This window comes from Chiloscyllium plagiosum, unplaced genomic scaffold (genome assembly GCF_037043375.1).
Source record: "Chiloscyllium plagiosum isolate Xiang-an unplaced genomic scaffold, Cpla_swu_hap1 HiC_scaffold_20, whole genome shotgun sequence".
Classification (NCBI taxonomy): Eukaryota; Metazoa; Chordata; class Chondrichthyes; order Orectolobiformes; family Hemiscylliidae; genus Chiloscyllium; species Chiloscyllium plagiosum.
The window spans coordinates 73,975,016-73,985,827 of NW_028270158.1; the positions used below are offsets into that span (position 1 = coordinate 73,975,016).

At 43.1% G+C, this 10,812-nt stretch overlaps 1 non-coding gene across 1 annotated transcript; it reads left to right on the forward strand.

The window, feature by feature from the left end:
* The first annotated feature begins 10,511 nt into the window (after window positions 1-10,511).
* trnal-uaa (transfer RNA leucine (anticodon UAA)) lies at window positions 10,512-10,593 on the forward strand. Its single transcript has one exon. It is a non-coding gene; the product is annotated as a tRNA-Leu (tRNA).
* The last annotated feature ends 219 nt before the right edge of the window (window positions 10,594-10,812 follow it).

The following is a 10,812-nucleotide window of genomic DNA, read 5'->3' on the forward strand; positions in this document are numbered from 1 at the left end:
CCCTAACCTGAGGAGACTCTAAATCTCCTGTTTATATGTATATTTAACTAGATAGCACAGTCTCAGTGCCCCATAATGAGCAGACTCTAAATCTTTGGTGATAAAGATTTAACCAGCCAGCACAGAGTCAGTGCTCTAAACAGAACAGACTCTAAATCTCCTGGTTTTATATATATTTATTAAACTGGCCAGCACAGTGTCAGTACCCTAGACTGAAGAGATTCTGAATCTCGTGGTTATCCATACTTATTTAACTAGCCAGCAAAAAGTCAGTGCCCCAAACAGAGGAGACTCTAAATCTCCTAGTTATATATATTTATTTTACCAGCCAGCACAGAGTCAGTGCCCAAGAATGAGCAGGCTTTAAATCTCCTGGTTATGTATATTTAGTTAATCAGCCAGCATAGAAACAGTGCCCTAACATGGGCAGTCTCCAAATCCCCAGGTTATATATCTTTAACCAGCCAGCACAGAGTAAATGTCCTAAACTGAAGAGACCCTAAATCTCCTGGATGTATCCATTTATTTAACCAGCCACCACACAGTCAGTGCGCTAAACTGAGGAGACTCTTCTTTCGACTGTGACGTCTAGGAATGGACAACGGAGAACTACAAACCTGCGTATACAGAAAACCGACAAACACGGACCAAATACTTTACTACACCAGCAACCATCCCAACACACACAAACAAAGCTGTATCAGAACACTATTCCAACGATCCACCACACACTGCAGCACAGACAAACTTCGGAAAACAGAGGAGAACCACCTATACAACGTATTTAAGAAGAACGGTTACTCAAAAAATACAGTGCACAGATTCCTCAAGAAGAAGCCACGACAAGCAGACCAAACACAGCCAGAAACCCTAACAACCTTACCATACATCAAAGAAGTTTCAGAAATGACAGCCAGACTACTAAGGCCCCTCGGAATCCTAGTAGCACACAAACCCACCAACATTATAAAACAAAAACTAACAAACTTAAAAGACCCAGTACCACCCATGCTCAAAACCAAAGTCAACTGCAAAATTCCATGCAAGGACTGCCACAAACACTATTTTGGACAAACAGGAAGAAAATTAGCCACCAGGATACACGAACACCAGCTAGCCACAAAAAGGCACGACCCTCTCTGCCTCGTAGCCCGACAGCTGCCTCAAACCTACAGCTCAGCGAGCAAACCTACATCCTTAACCTCAACCTGAGCTACAAACCTTCACAAACCTTGCATATAACAAGCTGTTTAATTAAATATAACCAGGAGATTTAGAGTTTTCTCATTTTCAGGAACTGACTGTGCGGTGGCTGGTTAAAACTTTTAGAACCAGAGTATTTAGAGTCCCCTCAGTTTAGGGCACTGACTTTCTACTGGTTGGTTAAATAAATATGCAAAACGACGGGTTTCATATTCTCCTCAGTCTAGAGCACTGACTCTGTGCTGGATGGTTAAATGAACATGTGTATCCTGGAGATTTAAATTCTCCATAATTTAGTGCACTGACACTGTGCTGGCTGGTTAAATAATTATACATAACTAGGAGATTTAGGTTCTCCCCAGTTTAGGGCAGTGACTGTATGTTGGCTGATTAAATTTTTATAAGAATATGTAGAGTCTCCTCAGTTTAGGGCACTGACTGTGTGTTGGCTGGTTTAATATATATAACCAGGAGATGTAGAGTCTCTAGTCTAGGGCACTGACTTTCTGCTGGTGAGTTAAATAAGTATATGTAACCAGGACATTTACAGTCTGCTCATTTTAGGGCACTGACGCTGTGCTGGCTGGTCATATGTAACCAGGAGATTTAGAATCTCCTCAGATTAGGGCACTGATTCTGTGATGTCTGGTTAGATATATATAAGCAAAATATCTATAGACTCCTCAGATTAGGGCACTCACTGTGGGCTGGCAGATTAAATAAATTTATGTATCTAGTAGATTTACAGTTTCCTCAGTTCAGGGCTCAGACTATGTGCTGTATAGATAAATACGTATATATAAACAGGAGATTTAGAGTGTTCTCAGTTAAGGGCATTGACTCTCAGCTGCTGTTTAAATATATACAACCTGGAGATTCAGAGCCTCCTTAGTTTAGGGCACTGACTCAATGCTGTCTGGTTAAATATATATATGATAAGGAGATGCAGAGCCTCCTCAGTTTAGAGCACTGATTCTGTGCTGCCTGGTTAAATAAATGACAGCCAGACTACTAAGACACCTCGGAATCCTGGTAGCACACAATCCCACCAACACTCTAAAACAAAAACTAACAAATTTAAAAGACCCAGTACAACCCATGGACAAAACGAACGTCGTCTACAATATCCCATGCAAGGACTGCAACAAACACTGCGTTGGACAAACAGGAAGAAAGTTAGCCACCAGGATACACGAACACCAGCGAGCCACAAAAAGACACGACCATCTCTGCCTCGTAACCCTACACACTGATGAAAAAAAAACACCATTTCGACTGGGACAACACATCTATCCTGGGACAGGCGAGGCAAAGACATGCCAGAGAATTCCTAGAGGCCTGGCACTGCAACCACAATGCCATGAACAAACACATAGATCTAGATGCCATCTATCAAAACCACAGAAAATGAACAGGAAATGACATCACCACAAATCCCAGGAACCCCATCAAGGAGAAAGATATAAATAGAAAGCAGGAGACAACAGCTTCGCCTCACTTGGAGGTCACCACTGATGATATTACCTAGCCAGGTAATGAAACATCTGGATATCAAACCTACAGCTCAGCGAGCAAATCTACACTCTGGTTAAATAGATATATGAAACTAGGACCTTTAGTGTCCCCTCAGTCAAGGACACTGACTTTGTGCTGGATGGTTAAATAAACCTGTATATCCAGGAGAAATTAAATTCTCCACAGTTTAAGGCACCGACATTGTGCTGGCTGGTTAAATACATATATATAATTAGGAGATTTAGCATCTGCTCATTTTAGGGCACTGACTCTGTGCTGGATGATTAAATAAATATATATAACCAGGGGATTTAGAATCTGCTCATTCTAGGGCACTGACTCTGTGCTGAGTATTTAAATCTACATATCCAGGAGATTTAGAGTCTCTTCAGTTTGGGGCACTGACACTGGACTGGCTGGTTTGAAAAAAAAAACAGCTATAACTAGGAGATTTAGAGTCTCCTTAGTTTCGGGCACAGACTCTGTGCTGGCTGGTTAAATAAATAGATACAACCAGGAGATTTAGAGTCTCTAGTTTCGGCCACTGACTGTGTGTTGGCTGGTTTAATATATACAAAACCACGAGATTGAGTCTTCTCAGTTTAGGGCACTGACTTTCTGCAGGTGAGTTAAATAAATATATGTAACCAGGAGATTTAGAGTCTCCTCAGTTAAGGACACTGATTGTGTGATGACTGGTTAAATATATATAACAAGGATATTTATAGACTCCTCAGATTAGGGCACTGACACTGGGTTGGCTGGTTATATAATTATATGGAAACAGGAGATTTAGAGTCTCGTCAGTTTAGGGCACTAATTCTATGATGGCTGATTAAATAAATATATTTCACCAGGGGATTTAGAGTCTGCTGATTCTAAGGCATTGACTCTGTGCTGTGTATTTAAATATACATAACCAGGAGATTTAGAGTCTCCTCATTTTCTGGAACTGACTGTGTTGTGGCTGGTTAAAACTTTTATAACCAGAGTATTTAGAGTCTCCTCAGTTTGGGGCACTGACCCTGTGCTGGCTGGTTAATTGTATATAACCAGGACGTTTTAGGTCTCCTCAGTTGAGGGCACTGACTGTGTGGTGGCTGATTCAAATTTGTATAACCAGGATATTTAGACTCTCCTCAGTTTGGGTAACTGACTCTGGGATGGCTGGTTAAAAAATAGATATATCGGGGTGGTTTATAGTCTCCTCAGTTCAGGGCACTAACATTCTACTGTCTAGTTAAATAAATATGTCAAACCACGAGATTCAGAATCTCCTCAGTCGAGGGCACTGACTCTGTGCCGGATGGTTAAATAAATATATAACCAGTAGATTTAGAGTCACCACAGTTTAGGGCTCAGACTATGTGATGGATGAATAAATACATATATATATAAACCAGGAGAAAGTCAGTGCCTTAACTGCGGAGACGCTAAATCGCCTGGTTATATATATTTAAACAGACAGCACAGAGTCAGTTCCTTGAAATGAGGAGACTCTAAATCTCCTGATAATCAACAAGCCAGCACAGAGTCAGTGCCTTAAAATGAGGAGGCTCTAAAACTCCTGGTAATTTATGAGTATTTATCCATCCAGCACATAGTCTGAGCCCTAAACTGAGGAGATTCTAAATCTCTTAGGTATATATAGATATATATATATTTAATTAACCCACCAGCACAGAGTCAGTGCCCTTTACTGAGGACACTCTAAATCTCCTGTTGTTTTGAAATTAGTCAGCCAGCATAAAGTCAGTGCTGACTCTGCGTTGGCTGGTTAAATAAATATATGTAACCAGGCCATTTAGAGTCTCCTCAGTTTGGGGCACGGACTCTGGACTAGCTGGGTAAATCGATATATAACCAGGAGATAATGAGTCTGCTCATTATAGGGTTCAGAAAATGTGCTGGCTGTGCCCATAACTGAGTAGACGCTAACTCTCCTGGTTATGTATATTTAAATACACAGCACAGAGTCAGTGCCCGAAAATGACCAGACTCTAAATCTCCTGGTTATATGTATTAAACAAGCCAGCACAGAGTCAGTGCCCTAAACTGTGGAGAATTTAAATCTCCTGGACGTATATGTTTATTTAACCATCCGGCACAGAGTCACTGCTCTAGACTGAGGAGAATCGGAATCTCGTGGTTTTACATGTTTATTTAACTAGACAGTATAAATTCAGTGGAGAGTCTAAAACACCTAGTTATATCTATTTTTTTAACCAGTTTTTGTTTGAGAGTGTTGGTGGGATTGTGTGCTACCAGGATTCCGAGAGGTCTTCGTAGTCTGGCTGTCATTTATTTGACCAGGCAGCACAGAGTCAGTGCCCTAAACTAAGGAGGCTCTGAATCTCCAGGTTGTACATATTTAAGCAACAGTTGAGAGTCAATGCCATTAACTGAGGACACTCTGAATCTCCTGTTTATATATACGTATTTATCTATACAGCACATAGTCTGAGCCCTGAACTGAGGAAACTGTAAATCTAATAGATACATAAATTTATTTAATCTGCCAGCCAACAGTCAGTGGCCTAATCTGCGGAGTCTTTAAATATCCTGGTTAGATATATTTAACCAGACATCACAGAATCAGTGCCCTAATCTGAGGCGATTCTAAATCTCCTGGTTACATATAACCAGCCAGCACAGCGTCAGTGCCCTAAAATGAGCAGACCGTAAATGTCCTGGTTACATATACTTATTTAACTCACCAGCAGAAAGTCAGTGCCCTAAACTAGAGACTCTAAATCTCCTGGTTATGTATATTTAAATACACAGCAGAGTCAGTGCCTTAGAATGAGCCGACACTAAATCCCCTGGTGAAATATATTTATTTAATCAGCCATCATAGAATCAGTGCCCTAAACTGACGAGACTATAAATCTCCTGTTTCTATATAATTATATAACCAGCCAACCCAGTGTCAGTGCCCTAATCTGAGGAGTCTATAAATATCCTTGTTATATATATTTAACCAGACATCACAGAATCAGTGCCCTTAACTGAGGAAACTCTAAATCTCCTGGTTACATATATTTATTTAACTCATCTGCAGAAAGTCAGTGTGTTAAACTGAGAAGACTCAATCTTGTGGTTTTGTATATATTAAACCAGCCAACACACAGTCAGTGGCCGAAACTAGAGACTCTAAATCTCCTGGTTGTATCTATTTATTTAACCAGCCAGCACAGAGTCTGTGCCCGAAACTGAGGAGACTCTAAATCTCCAGGTTATATATAATTAACCAGCCAGCACAGAGTCAGTGCCTTAACAGCGGAGACGCTAAATCGCCTGGTTATATATATTTAAACAGACAGCACAGTCAGTTCCTTGAAATGAGGAGACTCTAAATCTCATGATAATCAATCAGCCAGCACAGAGTCAGTACCCTAAACTGAGGAGACTCTAAATTTCTGGTTGTATATATTTAATTAGACAGCACACAGACAGTGCCATTTACTGAGGTCACTCTAAATCTCCTGTTGTTTTGAAATTAGTCAGCCAGCATAAAGTCACTGCTGACTCTGTGTTGGCTGGTTAAATAAATATATGTAACCAGGAAATATAGAGTCTGCTCATTTTAGGGTTCAGAAAATGTGCTGGCTGTGCCATAACTGAGTAGACTCTAAATCTCCTGAGTATGTATGTGTTAGTACACAGCACAGAGTCAGTGCCCGAAAATGAGCAGACACTAACTCTCCTGGTTATATGTATTAAAAAAGCCAGCGCAGAGTCAGTGCCCTAAAATGAGCAGACACTAAATCCCCTGGTTATATATATTAAACCAGTCAGCACAGAGTCAGTGCCTAAACTGAGGAGATTCTAAATCTCCTGATTATATATATTTATGTAACCAGCCAGCACAATGTCAGTGCCCTAACGTGTGGAGAATTTAAATCTCCTGGATATGCATATTTAATTAACCACCCTGCACAGAGTTTCTGCCTTGTCTGAGGAGAATCTGAATCTCGTGGTTATATATATTTAAACAGACAGCACAGAGTCAGTGCCCTAACCAGAGGAGACTCTAAATCTCCAGGTTGTATATATATATATATATATATGTTTAACCAGCTAACACAGAGTCAGTGCTCAAACTGAGGAGACTCTAAATTTCCAGGTTATATATATATTTAAACCGATGGCACAGAGTCAGTGCCATTAACTGAGGAGACTTTAAATCTCCTGATAATTTATGTGTATTTATAAATTCAGCACATTGTTTAACCGGAAACTGAGGCGACTCTAAATCTGGTTATATCTAGTTATTTAATCCGCCAGACTGCAATCAGTGCATTAACAGATTAAATATGTTTATTTAATCGTAGAGTTGAGAGCCAGTGCCCAAAACTGGGGAAACCCTAAATATCCTGATTATATATATATATTTAAACAGCAGGAACAGAGCCATTGCCCTAAACTGAACAGACACTAAATCTCCTGGTTATAGCTATTTGTTTAACCAGCCAGCCCAGAGTCAGTATCGCAAACTGAGGAGACTCTATCCCTCCTGGCTATATACATTTAACCTGCCAGCACAGAGTCAGTGCCCTAAATTGAACAGAATTTAAATCTCCTGGTGACATGCATATATTTAACCAGCCAGCACAGAGTCAGTGACCTAAAGTGAGGATTCTCTACATCTCCTGGTTATGTATATTGACCCAGCCAGCCCAGAGTCAGTGCTCGAACCTGAGGAAACATTAAATATCCTGGATACATGTATTTAAACAGGCAGCAAAGAGGCAGTGCCCGAAACCGAGGAGACTCGAAATCTCCCGGCTCTCTCTCTCTCTCTCTCTCTCTCTCTCTCTGTATATATATATATATATATATATATATATACATATATATATATAAATCCATCCAGCACATAATCTGAACCCTAAACAGGGGAGACTGTAAATCTCCTAGTTATATGTATTTATTTAAGCCACCAGCCCACAGTCAGTGCCATAAACTGAGGAGACTCTAAATCTCCTGGATATATATATATATTTATTTAATCAGCCAGACCTGAGGGAGTGCCCAAAACTGAGGAGACGCTAAATATACTGGTTTTATATATTTAACCAGAAGGCACAGTGTCAGTGTCCTAAACTGGACAGGTTCTAAATCTCCTGGTTATATGTATTCATTTAACCAGCCAGCCCAGAGTCAGTGCCCCAAACTGTAGAAACTGTAAATATCCTGGTTATAAAAGTTTTAACCAGCCACCACACAGTCAGTGCCTTAAAATGAGGAGTCTCTACATCTCCAGGTTATATTTAATTAACCATCTCCCACAAAGTCGGGGCCTGAAAATGAGCTCCTGTGAGGAGGTTGAGCAATTCATCAACTTCACCAAAACATTCCACCCTGGCCTTAAATTTACCTGGGCCACCTCTGACACCTCCCTCCCCTTCCTGGACCTCTCCATCTCCATTAATGACGACCGACTTGACACTGGCATCTTTTACAAACCCACCGACTCCCATAGCTACCTGGATTACATCTTTTCCCACCCTACCTCTTGCAAAAATGCCATCCCGTATTCCCAATTCCTCCACCTCCGCTGTATCTGCTCCCAGAAGGACCAGTTCCACCATAGAACACACCAGATGGTCTCCTTCTTTAGAGACCGCAATTTCCCTTCCCTCGTGGTTAAAGATGCCCTCCAATGCATCTCGTCTACATCCCTCACCTCCTCCCTCAGACCCCACCCCTCCAACCGTAACAAGGACAGAACACCCCTGGTGTTCACCTTCCACCCTACCAACCTTCACATAGACCAAATCATCCGCCGACATTTCAGCCAACTCCAAAAAGACCCCACCACCAAGGATATATTTCCCTCACAACCCCTTTCCGCCTTCGGCAAAGACCGTTCCCTCCGTGACTACCTGGTCAGCTCCACGCCCCCCTCCCATCCTGGCACCTCCCCTGCCACCGCAAGAACTGTAAAACCTGCGCCCACACCTCCTCCCTCACCTCTATCCAAGCCCCTAAAGGAGCCTTCCACATCCACCAAAGTTTTACTTGCACTTCCACTAATATCATTTATTGTATCCGTTGCTCCCGATGTGGTCTCCTCTACATTTGGGAGACTGGGCGCCTCCTAGCAGAGCGCTTTATGGAACATCTCCGGGACACCCGTACCAATCAACCAACCGCCCTGTGGCCCAACATTTCAACTCCCCCTCCCTCTCTGCCGAGGACATGGAGGTCCTGGGCCTCCTTCACCGCACCTCCCTCACCACCAGACGCCTGGAGGAAGAACGCCTCATCTTCCGCCTCGGAACACTTCAACCCCAGGGCATCAATGTGGACTTCAAACAGTTTCCTCATTTCCCCTTCCCCCACCTCACCCTAGTTCCACACTTCCAGCTCAGCACTGTCCCCATGAGTTGTCCGGACTTGTCCTACCTGCCTATCTCTTTTTCCACCTATCCACTCCACCCTCTCCTCCCTGACCTATCACCTTCATCCCCTCCCGCACTCACCCATTGTACTCTATGCTACTTTCTCCCCACCCCCACCCTCCTCTAGTTTATCTCTCCACTCTTCAGTCTCACTGCCTTTAATCGCGATGAAGGGTTTTTGCCCGAAACGTCGATTTTGCTGCTCCTTCGATGCTGCCTGAACTGCTGTGCTCTTCCAGCACCGCTGATCCAGAATCCACCCCTGTGTTCTCTGTCTATACCATGATGTTTAGATTGATTCTAATCTAAAAAGTGAGATAATGAAGTTTTACATAAATTCATGCGGCAAGACGTGTCTGATTGTGGACATGGATCCCACTATTACGCATTGGATCACCTCCCACCTTTTGCCTGGCAGGTGCTCATGTGACTCAGCCAACTTTGTCTATCTTATACGTTGCAGGCAAGAATGCCCGGAGGCATGGTACATTGGGGAAACCGAGCAAAGGCTACGACAACAGATGAATGGGCACCGCACAACAGGAGGGTTCCCTCCCAGTTGGGGAACACTTTAGCGGTCCAGGACATTCAGCCTCGGACCTTCGGGTGACCATCCTCCAAGGTGGACTTCGGGACAGGCAGAAGAGAAAAGTGGCCGAGCAGAGGCTGATAGCTAAGTTCGGTACCCATAGGGAGGGCCTCAACCGGGACCTTGGGTTCATGTCACATTACAGGTGATCACCATTGCACTACACACACACACACACAGATATTCCTACGCGCACACACACACGCACACGCGGACACAGGGACATACAGACACGCACACAGACACCCATGTACAGCTTTATAGACACGCACACTCCCACACTCACACATGCACCCCCTCACAGACTTAAGACACTCTGCACTCACTACACACACAGACACACACACACTTTCTCACACTCACAACCCCCACCCCAGACAGACACACCCACACAGACAGACAAAGACCCACATGCACACATATATTTTGTGGGTGAATTTGTACTTGCATGCAGTTTTTGTACTTTGCTCAAAAACTGCATTCATTCATGTAGAAATCTTGAGCTCAAAAACTGTATGAATTTATGTAAAAAATACTCCCTGACTCTTTTCTCTGAGCGTCTGCCTCATGACTTTTTAAAATTCTGGAAGGCCATTCCTCAGCCCTGAAGCCCCAGGGAAAACTGTCGAAGCCTATTCAGCTTCGTGCTATTGTCCAAACAGTGCAAACCTTGCAACCCCTTTCACATACTTTCTAAATTGCACCACGTTCGTTACTGAATGCACGATCTGTTAGTGCTGAAGTGAAGCGACGCTGAAACATTAGTAATGACAATTTTAAGCGCTCTCTGCCTGTCGGGTAGCGTGGCCGAGTGGTCTAAGGCGCTGGATTTAAGCTCCAGTCTCTATCAAGTCGTGGGTTCGAATCCCAACGCTACCAAGATCGCGGCTGTTCTTCTGCAGGCAGCGAAACTTAGCAGGCCCTGTACATTTTCGTTGTTGTGTTTGCAGCCGGTCAGGCCTCTAATCCAGACTGACGCTGAAAACAGTGGAACCCCGTCATCTGCACTGCTTTACGATGAATATGTGGAAACTTTGGTGCCAGTTTCTGTGTCTCAAATAGTCAGCACGTTTGGTTGCAAGTTTGGTGGTTCGAGCC